General features: G+C 42.2%; 1 non-coding gene across 1 annotated transcript; it reads left to right on the top strand.

Annotated features, from left to right (window-relative positions):
• Window positions 1-13,573: 13,573 nt before the first annotated feature.
• On the top strand, window positions 13,574-13,680 carry LOC112086285. Its single transcript, XR_002899407.1, has one exon. It is a non-coding gene; the product is annotated as a small nucleolar RNA R71 (small nucleolar RNA).
• The last annotated feature ends 8,354 nt before the right edge of the window (window positions 13,681-22,034 follow it).

The following is a 22,034-nucleotide window of genomic DNA, read 5'->3' as shown; positions in this document are numbered from 1 at the left end:
TCCTCTTCAACTCGCATGACCAAGGCGAAATCTGGGGAGGATGTGTGTGCGACTTGGTCCTCCTTTATTCCCAAGTCGCATGCCTAACTCGCACGGCCAAAGAAAGAAGCTTGAACGAGATGAAATCCATGTAAGCTCAGCCGCATTACTCTCTCGGTGTAATTTGCGAACCTTCGTGCGGCTAAGTCTTCTTTGCTCCTTAACTCGCACGACCATGTAGCAGGAGCCTTCAGAGGTATGTGCGGGGGGGGGGGGGTCTCCATCACTACCCAGTCGCATGCTCAAGTCGGTGTAGATTGCGAGTCTTCATGCGGTTCAGTTCCAAGCTTGGCCAACTCGCATGCTCAAGTCGCATGGTTGTGGACTTAGCATTTTTCTTGCTCGGGAACCTTAGACCTTACCCAGTGACACCTTACTCGCACATCTCAACACGCAGCTCAACCTCCAGACATTAATCTCCAAGCATTTCGAGTTAACCAAGTCGCACGACTATCTCGCTGCATTCTGGTCTCCTCGGACCACTTCACATTCAGGGGAGAGTACCTTCCAGGATACTGGTCCAAATGGTGCGATTCTAACTTCAGTGGACAGAAGACTCAGACCTCTTCAACTTTGGTGAAGGGCTCGCGCTCAGGTGACGTCGGCAAAGGCTCCGTTTCGCCAGTTCTTTGACGCGCTTTGCTTTGGTCTTTTATCAGCTCCGATACATGCACTTCTTCCGATCGCCGTACCTTTCAGCTCACAACTCCAAATAAGACGATCTCAAGTGTTCTGGAAACTAAACTCGACCCTCCTGATTCTTGATGAAGACTCCGGAAGCTGAATCACAGTGCAAGTCCTGCGTCTCAGGCGATCAAAGTAATGGTATTGTTGGCTCCAAAGAATTTGTCCGGGTTGTTGCACACAGGTGAGAGTCTTTCCATGATCCCAGCTCCAAGTTGATCCCAAAAGTCTCCAAATGACCTGTAACACTCCAAAAATGCAGGACTCTCTAGGACCTAATGCAAATTCTTAAACAAAGCTAGAACCAAAGACAAACTCTAATAAAACTAGATAAATGTATGCATGGGACTCAATATTTGTACAAAAATGCAATCCTAAACATGACAAATTATGAATATATCATAGACCTTGATCTGGTGTTCATACACCTGAAAACAAATACCGAACTTGCAAAGTGATCAGTAAAACAAAAGGAAAAGACTTGATCTCAAAAACAGATCAAATACTAGTGCTAAACAATACACAACATGGCAACGGGGCCAATTGATAGACAAGAGTTTTTTAGGCTCTTGAGAGCTATCAATCCCCTTGTCAAAGTAGTATAAGGGGTGTCAATCCAAGGATGTGGAAGCTATACACTAGACTATATAAGCTGTTTCTTAATTCAAGTAAACAAGTGAGGTTTTGATTAGACTAATGACTACTGAAGATTTAAACCAGATTAATGACTAGGCAAATGATCAAAACAAGTAGCAAATGACAAATGATATGGATATGAATTGATGGAAGCATGAGATTCTAGACATGATAGTTGGCTAGGGTGCTTTGGTGCTAAACTAGAAATGCTAATGACAATGATGAAACATGATTCAAATGATTTAGAACTTTAATCAAGCCTTAATCTTTCCCAAGCATCAAGACACAAATCAAGTTATTTCACATACCCAATCATCATTGGAGATCAAACCACAAGACAGCATTAAGAATCAATTCTAACTGATCATTATGCAAATAACAAAACATCATCATGTGGTTAATGCATAAACCTCTAACATAGCTCTTTCAGGAATTTCATCAAACACTTGTGGTGCATGAAAAACCCAGATTCTAGATCACAAGTGATGTTCAAGGATCTAGCTTAGAGAACAAGTATTTAGAGAGATGAATCAATGAATCTAGCCCTAAGCACTTTAATCTACCACTTTAGCACCCTAACCTACACATCTAGAACCTCATTAAGGAGACTACTCACTAATCATACTAATCTCTCTTAAACCTTTGCAAGTACAGTAGATTAACATGATTAATGGATGAAAATGATGATAGAGATGATAGTTAAGAAGGATTGCAGATTTAAACACACAAAGGATCTTTGAATCTCTAGACTAAAACTCTTAAAAATTTATATTTCTCTTCTAAAAAATTTTTTTCACAAAAGAGGCAAAGAAATTAAGGAGAATAAAGCTTTAGTCTTGGAAAAAGCCCTAAAAAAACATATATAGTAATAGAATCATGGAACCATCGGGAGCAACGGTCGTACTGCGAGTCGAGGTTCAGGACGAAAGCTGGATCGAGGAACAAGACCGAGCCAACAACCCAGATGATGTACTGGTCGTACCAGTCGGGCCTATGACCAGATCACGTACCCGAATGCTTACGGGAGCGATCCAGCGTGTGCTTAACGGTCTTAGGAGCCAAACAACAGACCCAACACCGGAGCCAAATCACAAATCTGTGACCGTAATCATGTTCTCAGGTTGGAAATAACTTGGTTGGGGTGCTGTCTTGATACTCTTTTTCCTACATTCGGGTTTGTCCCACTGGGTTTACCGAATGGGGTTTTAACGAGGTTAAGGCATCACCCATCTCACGACCTTAGTTCGTTTGCGGCTTGGTACGCTCTTTGGAAGATCAAGAGTTTCTCGGCAAAGTATGTGAAGGGTCATCCGAGGGAGTTTGATCATTTTTCAACGTTTTCTTTGACTTCATTTATTTTCCTTTTTATTTCCTATGTATGACCGATGGTCCTCTACGCCTCTATATAAAGGCTTCTTGGTACTCCGAATCGGATCATCACATTTTCTCTTTTATAAAATTATCTTTGAGTTTCTCCTTTGTTCTTCTTGAACTTTCGATACTTGGTGGTTAGCCATTTAATCGTTTTGGTTTATCAAGTAGCTTTCACTCTACTTGACGCAGCCTTCACCGAAAGAGAGTGAGAGAGATCGTAGTCATATCTGAGGCTTAGGGAATTTCGAGACTTGTCTCACACCCTAACATCTGATATCGCGACCCTTGTCCTTCTTTGTTTCCACCCCCTCGTTTTCATTCTATTCTTTGGGTTAGGGCCTAGGGATATTCGGGCTTTACTCACGCCTTAGCATCTTTCCCTCTGAATCGATTTGGAATCAAGGATTTATCAACCTCACCGAACCAAGTGTGTGACAATTCTTGGGCAGATCTTATCAAGTGGTATCAGTGCCACGCACTTGTAGAAATTCGGTAATATCTTTCTTTGTCTTTTCAAATTCAATCTTTTCTCATCTGTCTCTTGTAAATCATTTTTTTTTAAAAAAAAACAAGAAGAAAGAAAGATCAAAAGTTGAAAAAAAAAGGAAGTTTAAAAGTTGAAAAAACGATCCAAATTCTTTTCTGTCTATATGTTCTTTCTTTTCTCTTTAAGTCTTCGATCTGCTTAATTCACCGTTTCGGTCAAAGGCTTAAATTGATAACACCGTATTTTGACCACTTTTATGGATCGTTTTGAAATACTTTTCTATGTTTTTAATTGCTTTCCAGCACACTTTACATCTTGGCAATCCAACGGTTCAATCAAAAGATATGCAAAGAGCAAGATGTCCCGTAAACCAGTCGGCAAGCGTTTCCACCCGCGGCCAACAAGCAATTTCCCGCGGTCAGAAGCACCGCGACCGCGGCCAGCAAGCCATTCCCCGCAGTCACAGGCATCCCGACCGCGGCCAGCCAACTCCGAGCCCGAAGGCCCTTTTCTGAAGCCCACAATGATTCCCTCATTTGGAGAAACCCTAAGTGACGTCCAGGGATGTCTTGAGCACTATAAATACATGTTTTAGGAACCCTAAAAGGGAGAACCGAATCATTACATCATATTTTTCTTATTGTTTTAGCTTTTAGAGAGAGAGAGATTTGTCTCTTGAATCCTTTCTTTCTTTTTCAATTCTACTTTTTAATACTATGTTTTTGATTTCGTTCATCATGTCTGAGTAGTTTTATTGTTGGGATTTAAGGGATTTTCGATGGGGATTTATATGTTCGATGAGGATTCCATGAGCTTTTGAGCCGAATCTGATAACTAAGAGTTTTCAGGCTCTTAGAAGGGTTATCAATCCCCTTGTCAAAGTAGTATAAGGGGTGTCAAACCAAGCTTGTAAACGAGACACTAGCCTATGTCATTTGTTCACTTAAGTCAAGACAAGATGATAAAAGTTTGGTGACGATGATTAACAGGCAAATGAGCAATAAAGTTAAATAAAAGCAGAGATTTAAACTAATCAAGATGCAAATAACAAACAGGTGATTCAGATGATGGTAAAGAATGATAAAGGCAGAAGCTTTAGACAGGATATTTGACTCGGGTGCTTCCAAGTTAGACTAAGGGGCTAATGAATCATTTTATCAAGCGATTTCATTTGACTTTGAACTCAAGGCACGTTAATCTTCTCATGAAAGTATTAAACGTCTAAACTGATCCTCTTTCATACCAAAATCCCTTTTGAGAAGCACGAATCAGTCAGCAATAAGAATCGGTTCAAAAACGTCGTTTAAGAGAACAAACTATCACTCTCGCGATGAAAGACTCTTAAACCCTTAACCGAGTGGTTCAGACATTTCTACAAACACTTCTGATGCGAGATATGTCTCAGATCTTAACCTCAAGTGATGTGCTTGGATCCAGCTTAGAGATCTCGTCGGTTAAGGAATGAAACATGCAAGACTAGACACCTAAACCCATTAATCCACCTTGAAAGCACCCTAATCTACCTATCTAAAGCCGCTTAAACGACTCCTCACTGATCATAACAAGCTCACTAAGTCCTTTGCAAGACGTGTAGCTAGTCATGATAAGGAGTTTGATGTTGGATGATAAAAGAAATATAGAAAGAACAAGATTCCGATGCAAAATCGAGATATCGGATTAGATTAATCAAGTTTCACAAAAGAGGCAAGTTCTTAGAGCTAAAAACAGATAAGAGATAAGATAACTAGGTTTTTAGTCTCAAAATGTATTTATAGCAAAGGGAAAGTGTCGCGGGTCAGCCCGGAACAAACCGGGTACTGAACCGCCTTCTTGGGTTGATGGGTGAGTGCCACGGTGTGTCGGAAGGTGAAGCCGAGGTCTTCATGCCGAGGCGTGCACGTGAGTCAGGATCCAGATGAAGATCTCGTGAAGAACACGTCAAGAACATGCATGAACCCTAGTCTTTGATCTATCCTCACGTGTATGTTCTTGAGCCATTCTGTTCTTGATTCTGGGTTCGTGACAAGGGACCTCGGGATAAAATGTCGAGGGGTCATGATGTCGAGGTGCTTGGGAGAACACAGTCCGGCATGCACGCCGAGGTCATTACACCGAGGTGTACTTTCAACACTTAGTCGTTTCCAGCTTCAGTTCTTACGTATGCATGTCTAGTCCAGAATACTTCCAAGATATGAGCCTCGACTTGAGTGACGCCAAGGTAAAGATACCGAGGCTTGTGAGAATACTTAGCGCGTATCGCAACTCTTTTAGGCTTGTATCGACCATGTCACCTTCCGGAAGCAGTAACTTTCAGCACACGACTCCAATTGCTCTGGGACCAATTCCACAGTCAATATGACTCAATAAGCTCGAACTTTGGTGAAGAAACCATCGGAGCTTGGGGATTGGAAGGCTTCCTGGATTTAACATCTTTGCGCCGCATTGAAATCACCGGAAAATAGACTTTTAGACCGATGTGAACTCCGGAGACCCTATCTTCTAAACCTTTGCTCCGAATTGAGCGATTCTAAATGCTCTGAGAAGATCTTCCATGGATCTAGAATTTTGGTGAAGACCGGGTAAGCTGGTTCGGTCTGGAGGGGCTCTGTCCGCCATGATCTTTGAAGTTCGCCGTTCTGTTCTCGGGTATGCGCAATGCTGGTGAATGCTCCGGAAGCCATATCTTTCTCTCCACTGGTCCGAATTGGATGATTCCAACTGTTCTGGAATCTTTGCTTGGTTATCTCCCACTTTGGTGAAGACCCCGCCAACTGATTCGGACCGGAAGGTTCCCCGGATTGCTGATCTCTGAATTGCGCGGACAAGGACAACTTTTGGTCGTAAAAACCTTCCTGCGGTAAGAAAAATGGTCGAGGGCTGTGCACCGCGGTAATCTTTTTGGTCGTAAAAATTCTTGCCTCGGTCAAAAACTTGTCCCGTGGTATTTTTGCACTCGATACTCGATTCTGGCCGATCGGTAAGGTTTTTGGCCGGTAATGAGCGTCCGGTAAACATTTTGGCCGAGGTTTCCGACCAGCCGGTACGAGATTTGGCCGAGAAATTCCTCCAAGCGGTTTTCACCATTTTTGACCCTTTTCTTCACCGTTTTCTTTTCTGTTCCTCTTCTTAGGCTCCAATTGGTCTCCAAAGCTCCTGATAAAGACTTCAAAACATGCAAAACTCTTTGGGACCTAATGCAAGCCCTAAGTCCTATTTTAACGCCTAAAGACTCAATTTACATGAGAAAACACATGATGAGGACTCTATAATGCAATCCAAATGATGTAAAATATAGACATATCAACTCCCTTACACTTGTCCTTTGCTTGTCCTCAAGCAAAAAGAACAAATGAGAGAGAGAGGTTGTAATGCAGATGGAGCTCATATTTCCTTTTTAGAGAGAAGTGACCACAAGAGAACTCGGATTCATGCTCAAATATGCAATGCAAAGCTATACTCGGATATTTTCCAACTAAAACACGGAATCTCCACAAGTCATTATCACATTCAACTCTTTCACATTCATTAAGTTCGTAACCGGTGAATCAAATGATGCAATGCTCAAATAGGCTGGCTTGGCTAGGGTAAGGTCATGAGATAAAAATGATCTCATCAATATTCAAGCGGGTGCAATGCAACAAGGATCTCTCTATGAACGACCGAACTTTGGCAGAATGCTAAAGGTAAAAAGCAACCGATGCATACAAGGGCAAGACTCATCACACCCCACACTCCACTCAAAGCGTTTCTCAATTGCTCACTGATAGTAGTAATTTTTCAATCCTTGATCAATTCCTCAACTACTCATGTCATTGTAGCACTTGAGGTATCAATCCAAATGGAGAGATTCTAGACACTAAGACTATGAGGATCTATCTTAATTCAAGTCTAATAAGCAGATGAGTTGGTAACAAGGTGATCTAAAAAGATAAAGCAAACAAGAACAAACAGTAATTAAGAATTAAAAAAGCAAGATAAACTAAACAAACACTCAAATTCAAATAAAGAGAAAGCTAAACCTCTAGATGTGATCATTGATCAGGGTGCTTTAAATGTGAATTCATGATGCTAAGCAAACAATGCAACACTTGCAATTCTTTAGTCTAGACTTCCAAATCAGATTAATTCATTCTCATGACAAAAATCCCTTTGTTAATTACCAATTCAAGACTAATTCCCATTAGATGAATAAACAATCAACAAGCATAAGGTTCCAAGTCTAAAATGACCAGACAGCCTCTTTGTGCATCAAAATAAGAGCTAAGAAAGACTGAATCTTATACAGAAAGACATAGCAAGCAATCACATGATCTCAAACATTTCAACTTAGAACTCTAATCTAGACTAATCCTCTCATGAAGGCATTAATCTCTACACTAATCCACTTTCAAACCAAATCATCATTTGTGAAATATGAATCAATGAGCATTAAGAAACAGTTCTAATATGTCATTCATGCATTTAACAAATCATTCCCATGATGAAAAAGGCATAAACCCTTAAGTTAGCTCATTCAGACATTTCATCAAACACCTTGTGGGTGGAGAAATGCCTAAGTTCTAGATCAAGCTTATAATGAGAGATCTAGCATTAAGAGCAGCTAACTAAGGAAATGAAATGAGAATCTAGACCCTAAACATCACAAATCAAACATCTAAGCACCCTAATCTACACACCTAGAAGCTTAAAAGAAGACTACTCACTAATCATGATGAACACACCATTTGTTTTGCAAGGGGTGATGTTAATCATGATTAGAAGCAAAGATAAGAAGATGAGATGATAAGAAACAGACTTAGATTGATTAAATCCTTGAGATATCTCTTAACAAACGCGTTTTTTTAACAAAAGGGGAAAGAGAAACAAGAGAAAACAAAGCTTAAGTCTTGGAAAAAACCCTAAAAAGCATATATAGTGTCTCTTGCGGACCAGGTCAGCCCAGGACAAACTGGGTCCTGACCCGGCTTTGATGGATAGTGGTGTGGTTTGCCACGGTCAGATGATGCTTGGACAGACCGTGGCAAACTGACCGTGGCAAACTGATAGTGTCAAAGTTCTTGGACAGATTCTTCATGATCAAGGTTGCCATGGCTTGATTTACACCATGTCTAGTGGCCGTGTCTCTTCTTTTCTGGGTTTGGGTGATGAACTTCTTGGATTGCCACGGTCTAGTAGCTCTTGGTCAAGCCCCGTGGCAAGTGGTCGTGTCAAAAGCCGAAGGTATGTAAAAGTTGCCATGGTCAAGTCCTAGACCGTGGCATTCAAACCGTGTCAAAACCCGAATGCTTGTAAAGTTCCACCCAGCCAAGTGTTTGTTTGCCACGGTCAAGTGTAGACCGTGGCATGAAGATCGTGTCAATCGCCGAAGGTGTGTAAAAGTTGCCACGGTCAAGTCCCAGACCGTGGCATTCAAACCTTGTCATGTCACTTAGCTCGCATCATTCAGGGCTGTCCGGACCACTCCGCATTCCGGAGAGTGTAACTCATAAGATACTTGTCCGAATTGAGTGATTCCGGTTTCAGAGGCGATAGGACTCATATATATACAACTTTGGTGAAGGAAGCTTCGGTGCTTGGGAAGTGGAAGGCTTCCTGGAGGGCTCATCTTCGCAGTGCATTTACACGATCAGAGACAGGCGTCTAGACATGTGTCAATTCCGGAGACCGTATCTTCCTCATCATTGATCCGAATTGAATGATCTTGGACGTTCTGGAAAGAGCACTCAAATATCTCTGGTTCTCATCAAGGCCCCGGAAACCGAATCGGTCTGGAAGTGCACCGTCCTTCGCGTTCTTCGGAGCTCATCGGCTTGGTCCAAAACGGCAGCGAGACAGGAGTTTCTTCCGACGAGCTTAACTTTCTGCTCACGCGTCCGAATTCCATGATTCTACTTGTTCTGAAACCGTGATCTAATCTACTCCAACCTTGATGAAGCCTCCGACAGCTGAATCGGACCGGAAGGTTCCCCGGACAGGCGATCATTCAGGAGTATCGGATTGCTCCGGAATGGATGCGAGAGAGGTCTGTCTTCCGGTGACCGTATCGTTCAGCTCAGTGCTCCAAATGCCCTGATTCAACCTGTCATGGGTTCTTGAGTCAATTATCTCCAACTTTGCTGAAGATCCTATAAGCTGAATCGGCCGGCAAGAGCTTCCGGTGACGCGATTTCGGAAATGTATCTGCACCCGGGATTTTTGGCCGAGAGACTTGACCGTGGTACGTGTTTTTGGCCGAGAAAGCTACCCGCGGGAAGGATTTTGGCCGAGAATCTTCGGCCATCAGTACATCATTTTGCCTAGAAACCCAAAATTGCTCCTTTTCACCATTTTTGATCATTTCAACTCCATTTCTTCATCTGAATCACATCCTCCACTCCAAATAAGCTCCAAAAGCACCTGTTTAACACTCTAAACCATGCAAAACTCTCTTGGACCTAATGCAATCTCCTAAGTCCTAAAACAATGCCTAAAGACCTAAAATGTATGCAAATGAGACATAATTTGGACTACAATATGTACATTAAATGATGCAATTTATGAATATATCAACTCCCCCACACTTATCATTTGCTTGTCTTCAAGCAAAAAAGGAACAAATGAGAGGAAAAGGTTGAATGCATTGGGAGCTCATTTTTCCTTTGAAAGAGAAAAGTGACCACTAAGAGAATTCAAGGTTCATGCTCAATATTCAATGCAAGACCATACTCTGATGTATCAACTCAACAGTAATCTCCACAAGTTCTCTTATTCCTCAACTCTTTGACATTCATTAAGCTCTTTACCAAGTGGATCAAATGATGCAGTGTTCAAACAAGCAAAGTTTGGCTAGGGTGAGGTAATGAGACTAAAATGGTCTCATCAGCGCCTAAGTGGGTTCAATGCAGCAAGGGGATCTCTCTATGAATGATCAAACTTTGGCAGAATGCTAAAGGTAAAAAGCAACCTATGCATACAAGGGCAAGGACTCATCCCACCCCACACTCTACTCAAAACTTTCTCACTTGCTCAACCTCTCAAGAACCTCACTTTCCACACTCATTTTCCTCTCACTAGGGGACTCACTTTTCATTTTCACACTCAAGTCTTCGAGTTCAAACTTTACATAGCTGTTTTTCACTTTCTTTTGTAACTTCTAGCCTCTTTTTCTTTCTTTTTAAAACATTTGAGCTCTTTGGCTTCTTTTCTTTTCCTTTCACTTAGAGGCTAGACTCTTTCTTTTCAAAACACTAGAGCTCCCTTTCTTTGACTCAAAACTCCAAGACTGATTTCTTTTCTTTTTTTTTTCTATCCCCTAGTTCTCACCACTCTCCTTTTTCCACTCATCTCTCCTTTTTCCACTCACCAACAAGTATCTCCCCACACTTAGTTCTTGCCAAATCTCTCAGCTCCTTGATGATGGAACTTAACACTCAATGAGACTTGCCCTTGTCGCTCTAAACCTAACACTTTCTGCTAAGTTTGATCCAAGGTGGCCTTTCAATCACACACAAACATTTGGCTTGAAGGAAGGATGGGTTCAAGGTGAGGAAAACTGATCCAGATGTGGACTAAGCTATTTGAGCTAAGGAAGAGGGTGGTAAAAACAGGATTCTAGCTCAAATATGTATATAGGTATCCACAAGCTTATTCAAACAATGCATCACAAGATAATTTCAAGTCAAGTTCAAGGTTTTCACTTATTAGAGTTGAGTTCAATTCAAACTTGCTTCTCAGATTCAAACCATTTCAAGCCTTGCAAGCACAAAAGTCATTTCACAAGCATATTTAATCCAAATTCTCAAAGTGATGTACTCTCAAGGAAAGAACCTATCATTACTCCCATGCACAATGAAACCTATATGATGCAACTAGACTCAATCTTAAAAATGTGAAATGCAACTAGAATGAACATTTTTTTGTGAAATTTTTTCAGATTTTTCCATTTTTTTGGTTTTTTATATGCACTTAGATGAATGCAAAATGAGACTCAAAGTGAAAAGCAAAATAAGAGCAGAATAAACATGATTAGTAAACACAAAACCCCTCCCCCACACTTAAATAACACAGTCCCTTGTGTTATAAAAGCATAAGAGAGGAGTGAAAGGCAAAAGCAAGAAAGATGCAAAATGAGAAATAAAGAACTAGATGCATATGTACAAGGAGTTTGGAGTGTTACCAGATTTGTTTGTGATGGAAAGGAGTAGTGGAATTGTGAATCTCAGGAGGCTAAAGAACACCAGGTCATGTGTAACCTGAACACACTCCACAAGACACATCAAAACATCCTAAAAACACCAAGAGAAAGCATTAAAAAGAATATTTACAAAGGATAAGTTTGGGGTGTCTCCCAAGAGCACTTTGTTTTAAGTCACTAAGTTTGACTTTTCATACTCTTTTCTTAGTGAGTGAGAGGAGGAGCTTTGATGCTCCTTGTCTTGTCCATGAATTCAAGCATTAGGTCCTTGTTCATCAGCTCTTGGACACCATCAGATCCTTTGTCTATGAGCTCTTGTGTGAGGATTGCCCTGACTTTTGCAAAAGGTTTTGATCCTCCAATGCCTTTAACCTTGTATTCCACAGCTCCACCATCAAACTTCCATGGAGTGAGCTTTATCACCTGAGAAGAGGACCCAAGAGTGAATGATTTGGTGCTTGTTGGGTTCTTGTCTTGAGACCCTGAACCATTGCTTTTGTTGTTGCTGACCTCCTTCCCACTTAGTGTAGGAGAAAAAGATTCCAAGCAAGCTTCATCATCACTAAAGAAATCTCCTTCAAACTCAAGATCAGGTCTTACTAAGGATTCTTTCTTCTTCTCAACAGATGCAAGGGGTTGAGCTTCTTCTATAGTTCCAATACTCCCCACATACTTCATCTCATAGTGCTTCAACTCATCAGAATCATCAGATATAACTCCACAAAACCCAGCAAGAGGAGACTTAAGAGGATAAGATACTTCATCATCTACCTTAGCAAAGCACCACTCTTTGAGTATCAAAGTCCATCCTTGCTCCTGTGGTGTTCAGAAATGGAGTTCCAAGCAAAAGAGGTAGCTCTTTTGTCTTCTTCATCTTCATAACTACAAAATCTGTTGGAACTGTGCATTCACCAATTTTCAATGGGTAGTCTTCAAGGATTCCATATGGCTTCTTTGAGGATGAATCTCCAAAGGTAATTGACATGGGGTGATGCTTAAGACTCTTGATCCCTAGTCTCTCCACCATGTCTAAAGACATTACACTGATGCTTGATCCAGAATCACACAAAGCATTGTCCACTTTCAAATTTCCAAGAGAGCATGAGATGGAAAACTTTCCTGGATTACCTAGCTTGGTAATTGATTTGGGTTTCGCCCTTGTTGAACCAGTGCTAGAGACTCCATCAGATATCCTTCCTTGAACCATTCTCTGATCCTTTCTTTCAGTAATCTCAGAATCATTCTTTCTCATATAAAAAGAAGCTGCCTCCCCACCATCTTTCTCAATGTCCTCATTGAGATCACAGAACAGGAAGTCAAACTCATCTATGATGGCGTCCTCATCATCTTTTGTCATGAATTTTTCACTTGAGACATTGCCATGGAGAAGATCCTCAATTTCTTGGACAGCAGCATGATTCTCAGCATTTGAGAGGATGACATTGCAGTATTCTGTTTGATGTGCAACTGATGTCCCTGGTAAAGATCTTTGAGCTTGAGAACTGCAGTGGCCCTTGTTGTTCTCTAGAGTCTTGACTTTGGAAGCAAAGGTGGAAAGTTGAGTTAGAAGATCAGAATAAGTGCAATCCACCTTGTTGTTAATCTCTGCCATTTTCTTGTTGAAGTCCATGGCACCATTTGCTTGACCTTGGAGGATTTGCTGGAGCAGGTTCTGCACTTCTTGATCCTTATTCTCTGAGTTCTGTTGGAGACTTTGTTGTTGGGGAGATAAAAAACCTTGTTGTTGAGTGTTTTGAGGATAGAAGTTCTGGTTTGGGGGATTCTTGTAGTAGGTAAAGCCCTTTTGGTAACCTTGTTGGCCACCTACAAAGTTCACCTCAGCTGTGATGTCTTCCCTTTGAAATGTGTCTTGAAACACATGATTCACATCTCTAACAAAGTTGGCTGACTGATGAGAAGCTAAGAGAAGTGTGTCTAGCTTCTCATTGAGAGACTTGATGTCTTTCCTTGTCCTTTCCTCTTCAGCACTCACAGCTCCTCTTGAATTCCTTTCAAAGTCTGATCCATAAAGCTCATCACTTTGAGCTACATTCTCCACTAGGGTCATGGCGTCATTGACTTCCTTGGTCATAAAATTACCATTTGAAGCTGTGTCCAAGAGGATTCTGACCTTTGGTAAAGCACCTCTGTAGAAGGTACTTAGCAGCTGACAATCTGAGAATCCATGGTGAGGGCATTGCATGGTATACCCTCTAAATCTTTCCCAAGCCTCACAAAATGATTCATGGTTCTTCTGAATGAAACTTGAGATTTCATTTCTTAACCTTGCTGTTCTTGATGAAGAGAAGAACTTGGTTAGAAATGCTCTTTTGCATTGCTCCCATGTTGTGACTGATCCTTGAGGTAGAGACTTTTCCCACTGATGAGCTTTGTCTCCTAGAGAAAAAGGGAACAGCCTCAACTTGAAACTGTCCTCACTCACTCCATTCATCTTAGTTAGATCACAAACTCTATCAAAGTTGTCAATGTGATCTAGTGGGTCTTCTACTGCCAAGCCATGGAACCTGTTTGATTGCACCATGTTGATCAAGCCAAACTTGATCTCAAAATCGTTTTCAGGTGTTGGAGCTTGAATCCCATGTCTTTGACCTTGAGCATTGGCCTCATCAGTAGCTCCCACAACTTGTCTTGGACGTGGAGGTGGTGGGTCTTGCTGATTCTGGTGGTTTCCATTACCACCATGAGCCTGTTGCCCTTGATCCATATCCAACCTCTCAATGTGCTCAGCTCTTTCTCGTTGTCTTCTTTCTTCACTTCTGGTGTTCATACACCTGAAAAAAAAGACAACACTTGAAAGGTAATCAGTAAAACAAAAGAAAATGACTTGATCTCAAGAAGATCCAAAGTCCTAATGCTAGAATGAATCTCCAATTGGCAACGGCGCCAAATTGATAGTAGGAATTTTTCAATCCTTGATCAATTCCTCAACTACTCATGTCATTGTAGCACTTGAGGTATCAATCCAAATGGAGAGATTCTAGACACTAAGACTATGAGGATCTATCTTAATTCAAGTCTAATAAGCAGATGAGTTGGTAACAAGGTGATCTAAAAAGATAAAGCAAACAAGAACAAACAGTAATTAAGAATTAAAAAAGCAAGATAAACTAAACAAACACTCAAATTCAAATAAAGAGAAAGCTAAACCTCTAGATGTGATCATTGATCAGGGTGCCTTAAATGTGAATTCATGATGCTAAGCAAACAATGCAACACTTGCAATTCTTTAGTCTAGACTTCCAAATCAGATTAATTCATTCTCATGACAAAAATCTCTTTGTTAATTACCAATTCAAGACTAATTCCCATTAGATGAATAAACAATCAACAAGCATAAGGTTCCAAGTCTAAAATGACCAGAAAGCCTCTTTGTGCATCAAAATAAGAGCTAAGAAAGACTGAATCTTATACAGAAAGACATAGCAAGCAATCACATGATCTCAAACATTTCAACTTAGAACTCTAATCTAGACTAATCCTCTCATGAAGGCATTAATCTATACACTAATCCACTTTCAAACCAAATCATCATTTGTGAAATATGAATCAATGAGCATTAAGAAACAGTTCTAATATGTCATTCATGCATTTAACAAATCATTCTCATGATGAAAAAGGCATAAACCCTTAAGTTAGCTCATTCAGACATTTCATCAAACACCTTGTGGGTGGAGAAATGCCTAAGTTCTAGATCAAGCTTATAATGAGAGATCTAGCATTAAGAGCAGCTAACTAAGGAAATGAAATGAGAATCTAGACCCTAAACATCACAAATCAAAAATCTAAGCACCCTAATCTACACACCTAGAAGCTTAAAAGAAGACTACTCACTAATCATGATGAACACACCATTTCTTTTGCAAGGGGTGATGTTAATCATGATTAGAAGCAAAGATAAGAAGATGAGATGATAAGAAACAGACTTAGATTGATTAAATCCTTGAGATATCTCTTAACAAACTCGTTTTTTTAACAAAAGGGGAAAGAGAAACAAGAGAAAACAAAGCTTAAGTATTGGAAAAAACCCTAAAAAGCATATATAGTGTCTCTTGCGGACCGGGTCAGCCCAGGACAAACTGGGTCCTGACCCGGCTTTGATGGATAGTGGTGTGGTTTGCCACGGTCAGATGATGCTTGGACAGACCGTGGCAAACTAACCGTGGCAAACTGATAGTGTCAAAGTTCTTGGACAGATTCTTCATGATCAAGGTTGCCATGGCTTGATTTACACCATGTCTAGTGGCCGTGTCTCTTCTTTTCTGGGTTTGGGTGATGAACTTCTTGGATTGCCACGGTCTAGTAGCTCTTGCTCAAGCCCCGTGGCAAGTGGTCGTGTCAAAAGCCGAAGGTGTGTAAAAGTTGCCATGGTCAAGTCCTAGACCGTGGCATTCAAACCGTGTCAAAACCCGAATGCTTGTAAAGTTCCACCCAGCCAAGTGTTTGTTTGCCACGGTCAAGTGTATACCGTGGCATGAAGATCGTGTCAATCTCCGAAGGTGTGTAAAAGTTGCCACGGTCAAGTCCCAGACCGTGGCATTCAAACCGTGTCATGTTTCACTTAGCTCGCATCATTCAGGGCTGTCTAGACCACTTCGCATTCCGGAGAGTGTAACTCATAAGATACTTGTCCGAATTGAGTGATTCCGGTTGCAGAGGCGATAGCACTCATATATCTACAACTTTGGTGAAGGAAGATTCGGTGCTTGGGAAGTGGAAGGCTTCCTGGAGGGCTCATCTTCGCAGTGCATTTATACGATCAGAGACAGGCGTCTAGACATGTGTCCATTCCGGAGACCGTATCTTCCTCATCATAGATCCGAATTGAATGATCTTGGACGTTCTGGAAAGAGGACTCAAATATCTCTGGTTCTCATCAAGGCCCCGGAAACCGAATCGGTCTGGAAGTGCACCGTCCTTCGCGTTCTTCGGAGCTCATCGGCTTGGTCCAAAACGGCAGCGAGACAGGAGTTTCTTCCGACGAGCTTAACTTTCTGCTCACGCGTCCGAATTCCATGATTCTACTTGTTCTAAAACCGTGATCTAATCTACTCCAATCTTGATGAAGCCTCCGACAGCTGAATCGGAACGGAAGGTTCCCCGGACAGGCGATCATTCAGGAGTATCGGATTGCTCCGGAATGGATGCGAGAGAGGTCTGTCTTCCGGTGACCGTATCGTTCAGCTCAGTGCTCCAAATGCCCTGATTCAACCTGTCATGGGTTCTTGAGTCAATTATCTCCAACTTTTCTGCAGATCCTATAAGCTGAATCGGCCGGCAAGAGCTTCCGGTGACGCGATTTCGGAAATGTATCTGCACCCGGGATTTTTGGCCGAGAGACTTGACCGCGGTACGTGTTTTTGGCCGAGAAAGCTACCCGCGGGAAGGATTTTGGCCGAGAATCTTCGGCCATCAGTACATCATTTTGCCTAGAAACCCAAAATTGCTCGTTTTCACCATTTTTGATCATTTCAACTCCATTTCTTCATCTGAATCACATCCTCCACTCCAAATAAGCTCCAAAAGCACCTGTTTAACACTCTAAACCATGCAAAACTCTCTTGGACCTAATGCAATCTCCTAAGTCCTAAAACAATGCCTAAAGACCTAAAATGTATGCAAATGAGACATAATTTGGACTAGAATATGTACATTAAATGATGCAATTTATGAATATATCACTCACTCTCTCAGAATCCTCACTCTTCACAATCGTTTTTTTTTCACTAGAGGACTCGCCTTTTTCTTTTATTTTCAAGCCTTGGTTTTCACTTATTCACACAGCTCTTTTCTTTCATAACGTATAGCCTCTTTCATTTTCATTTCAGAGCACTTGAGCCTTTGGCTTCTTTTCATTTCAGAGCTTATCTTTTCACATCCAAGACTTAACTCATTTTCATTCATTCCCCTGGCTATTTCCACTCTCACTTTTCCACTCAGCTCACCTTTTTCCACTCACCAACAAGTCTTTTCCCCCACACTTATTTCTCACCAATACTCTTGGTTCCTTGATGTTGGAACATACCACTTAATGAGCCAAACCCTTGTCGCTCTAAACCTAACACTTTCTGCTAAGTTCAGTCCAAGGTGGCCTTACAATTCTCACACAAACATTGGCTCGAAAGAAAGATGGGTTCAAGGTGAGGGAACTGATCCATGATGCGGATTCAGCTACTTGAGCTAAGGAAGGAGGGTGGTAAAAACAACGATTCTAGCTCAAGTATGTATATCGGTATCCACAAGCCTATTTAAGCAATGCATCAAAGGATATTTTCATTTCAAGTTCAGGGTTATCACTTAGCTAGAGTGGAGTGTAATTCACACTTGCTTTTCAGATTCAAATCGTTTCAAGCTTTACAAGCACAGAATGAGTTTCACAAGCATATTTAGTTCAAGTTCTCAAGTGATTTACTCTCTAGGAAAAAATCTATCATTGCTCCTTGCACTGATGCAATCCTACATGATGCAACTAGAATGATGTAATTTATCACATGTATTAAGTTAAATGAGACTCAAGAATGCAAAAGTCAAATAAGAACAAAGAAAACAAGATCAGAAAACACAAAGCTCCTCCCCCACACTTAGATAACACAGTCCCTTGTGTTATAAAAGCGTGTGAGAGAAGTGAAAAGACAAACTGAACGAATGCAAGATGATATATACAAGATGCATATGTACAAGGTTTGAAGTCGATACCTTAGTCGGAGAGGTCGGATCCCAAGTAGTGCGAGGGATTCGAGGTTGAGCAGGATGGAGTGGGCTGACGTGGTGGGCTGATTTCTGAGGGTTCAGGCAGGAAAGCCGTGGCTGGATCGATCCAGTCTTCTTTGCCTGGTGGAAACTCCGGGTTCCTCGCGTTTGAGCTTTCTCCAACTCCTTCTTCTGTAATCGGTGCGGTTGAGGTCGCTGAGTTCTTATCCAGTGAGGATGGCCTCGTGAGCTGCTTTACCTTCTTCTTCAAATGCCTCACACAATCCACCAATGCGTGGATGGTTTTGTCTTGCCACTTACACCACTTTTGGAGGGTGTTCACTCGCGAATACAGCTTCTTGGTGTGGTATTCAGGCTCACCCCACACTTGCGGATCAAAGTGATAGCGGCCTGCTCCGATCCTTCTCTCATAGTGTCTCTGCTCCTCGTTATCACAATCTTCCGGGCCATTAGTGTTCTCGGGTTTGCTGGGTGCTGCCTTGGTGCATTTGCGTGTTGGTGGGTCGAGAGCTGGGTTATACAACTGGTCTTTGAGAACGTAGAATGAGACGTTACACTGCTTGTCGAGCATGGTGAGGCTTCGGTTAGGCAGTAGAACCTGCGTGCCGTCTCTATGCAGTAGGGTGAAGTTGTAAACCCATTTGTCCCCTGACTTGCCTCCGAAGAAACCACTTTTGCTTAGATATAACTCATCAATGAGATTCGGCTTCTTCGGTGAATCAGGGAATATAAACCCTTGAGCCCTCAGGATCTTGGTGACTATCCAACCGTTCTGAAGTCTTCTTGCTCCTCGCTTCTTGCGGTCGCACCATACATTGTGCCGATAAGTGAGCATTTGAATGGCAAAGAATGCACCCAATGATGGTACATGCAGCGGCCCTTGGAACTCTTTCTTGTTCTTCATTTGAGTGATGAACGGCTTCAGTCCGAGTCCCAATAGTTCAAGCTCGGCCGTGTGAATAACACCAGGGTTAAAGGTCGAGAAGAATGTTGATGCTAGGACGCGGTTTGTGTATCTGATCGCAGGGTTCCTTATGCAGCTTGTCTTTCTCTTGCCTCCGAGGTAGGGTCCAAAAGATATCGTTTCCCACAAGGCGGCCAACTCATCACGAGGGTACACAAACTTGTCAAGCGAGCTTCCATTCCTTTCAAACCCAAAGATTTCATCAAGCTCCTTGAAACTGACCTTGTAGTGCACGTTATCCATTTCAAACTCAATGTGGCCGAATCCTTTGCCATGTAAACGCTTTGGATCTCTCTTGGGGTAGATGATGACCTCCAAGGTTGCAAGAAACTGCTGTGTAATCCCTTCATAGGCAACATCGCTCATCTCAAAGAACTTTGCCAAGCCCATATTCTCAAAAATGAGGGTCACGTCATCAAGTATCTCGAGTTTCTTCAGCAACTCCAAGTCAGGGAATCGACCTTGAGCCACTCTGATTGAGTTAAAGTGGTCCAAGTATTCCTCAGTGGTTGGGAAGTGCTCATCCTCGGGCTCGGCCTTTGGTTCTTTCTTGGACTTTTTGTCACCGTTGTCTACATAAGGGACTAAGGCTCCGGGCTCGTCGTCATCAGATCCCACGGCTGCCTTCTTCCCGTTCCTCTTTGACTCGAGAGCTGGTGCCAGAGTGAGCTCAGTATTTCTTGCTCGTTTGGGGGTTGGCTCGTCATCGGGTCGCATCGAGGGTTTCTTGCTGGTCTCTCCACTACGTGGCAGGGCAACGGCTTTACCCTTCAAAACTCTCTTCTGGCCCGCACTTCTGTTTGTCTCGTGGGTAGGAACGGTTCGGTCTCCGGTCATCTGCAAGGGAGATTCTCAAAGAAACCGTCAGAGCCAAGTATATCGTTAAGCACATGTATCTCAAGATTGGCAAGTACAAAACTTTTTCTCTAGCAGAACTGATATTCATAGCGTTTTCAGACAACAAGGAAAGTAAGAACAAGCCGGAAAAACCGATTAGAGACAAGTTATCTAGACATTTCAGCTCAAACACACAAATCATCATTAAGACTGATTCCAAGCGCATTTTCTCAAGAATTTTAAAAATTAAAGAATAAGTTATTTTAAATGCAAAGACCGGTTTTTCGTGTGTGGTCTACCCTGGTGGAATTTAAAAAATTGTTCCCAAAGGCCGATATGCTCTAAAAGAATCGATTCCACATTTTACAAATATTTAAGCTCGCAAAGAATGAAGGAACAAAATGAGTTCTTTAAGATGCAAATACCATTGGGAATGCAAGATTTAAGCTGAACGAGATGCTTATGCAGAGTAGACAACACCCTAACTAGTCTAGAACGCTTGGAATCACGCAAAATGAACGAGAAATGAGTGAGTTGTGTTCGTGAAATGCAGAGAAAAGAGTCTAGAGGGCAAACTCTGCGTTTTGGCGAAGTATGGAGGTCGGTATGGGCTGGAGCGCGCTTTCCAGCTGGCATTTGGACTGTTGTGGGACTGGTCCCCCCTTCTGCTCCAGCTCCAGCCGTTGACCGCGCCAAAAACTACTTTGACCGAGTGTTCAAATTCAAAATGCCGCGCAACCCTTCAAATGGATGCGGTATGGGGATGACGTGGGCTGTACGGACCAAGCCAAATTTTCTCGTGTTACTCTGAGCTGCCTCGACTTGTTCCACCCCGAGGGTACCAAGCCGAGCTGTCTGAGCCCATGCCAACGAGTAAATCCCCATAGCTTTCACGTCTTTTCTTTGGACCTCGCAAAGCTTCTTCTTCGTTCTAAGTGTTTCATGTGTTCTTGCTTTTGATCATTTCTTGAAACCGAGTGCCTCGGCACGCTCCACCACGAGGGCATCATGCCGAGGTCACTTGTTTTTGGCAAAGAACACGTGAGGCTTGGGGGTTTAAACAGGCTGGCCTTGGTGTAAACTGGTCGCGGCTTCGGATCAAGGTTTTTGACCGTTTTAAGTGAACATCGCCCCTCGGTATACTTATACCGAGGTGTTTACACCGTGAGCCTCCCCCACACTTAGTTATTTTACCATAGCACTTCTCAGACACGACCATGATGAAATTAAGTCGAGGAATCTAGCTGAGGTTCTCAAGCTTTCACTAGGTAAAAGATGACCATGGTATGAATATACCGAGGGTCGATACCGAGGCTATGTATGCTCTTTGACTTAATTCATCAGGCCGTGTCTTTTTCAAGCTTTCTCTCACTTTCACCCTCAAGGTTCACTGTCTAACTCCTGAAACACTTAACAAACCCTTCAAAAAGCTTCAAATAAAAAGAAAAAGAAGATGAAAAACGAAATATGTACATGGATAAGCTTGGGGTGTCTCCCAAGAGCACTTTGTTTAACGTCGCTAAGTTTGACTTCTCATATCTTTTCAGGCTGATTCCGGTTCAAGTAGAGGAAGTGAGGTAGCTCCCTCCCTTGTTTCTGATGCCAAGTAATGCTTTACCCTCTGGCCGTTTACCACAAAGCCTTGTCCATCTTTTCCTTTCAAAACCACGGCTCTATAGGATCTTACTTCAAGAATCGTGAACGGACCGGACCACCTAGACCTCAGCTTCCCAGGGAACAGCTTGAGTCTTGAGTTAAACAACAGAACTTGGTCCCCTTCTTTGAACTCTCTCTTGTGTATCTTCTTGTCATGGAGCGCCTTGGTTCTTTCTTTGTAGATTTTAGAGCTCTCGAAAGCATCTAACTGGATCTCCTCAAGCTCATGAAGCTGTAAAACCCTCTTCTCTTGTGTGGTCTTGATGTCAAAGTTCAGAAGTTTCACTGCCCACAAGGCTTTGTATTCCAACTCAACCGGTAGATGACAGCTCTTCCCATAGAGCAAGTTAAACGGTGAGGTTCCAATGGGGGTTTTGTAGGCGGTTCTGTAAGCCCACAGAGCATCGTCAAGTTTCTTGCTCCAATCCTTCCTGGATGAGTCCATGCGGTAAAAG

This window comes from Eutrema salsugineum, unplaced genomic scaffold, assembly GCF_000478725.1.
Source record: "Eutrema salsugineum unplaced genomic scaffold, Eutsalg1_0 scaffold_21, whole genome shotgun sequence".
NCBI classification, from domain to species: domain Eukaryota; kingdom Viridiplantae; phylum Streptophyta; class Magnoliopsida; order Brassicales; family Brassicaceae; genus Eutrema; species Eutrema salsugineum.
The sequence above is the reverse complement of the archived record's forward strand: the minus strand, read 5'-3'. Positions and strand labels throughout refer to the sequence as shown.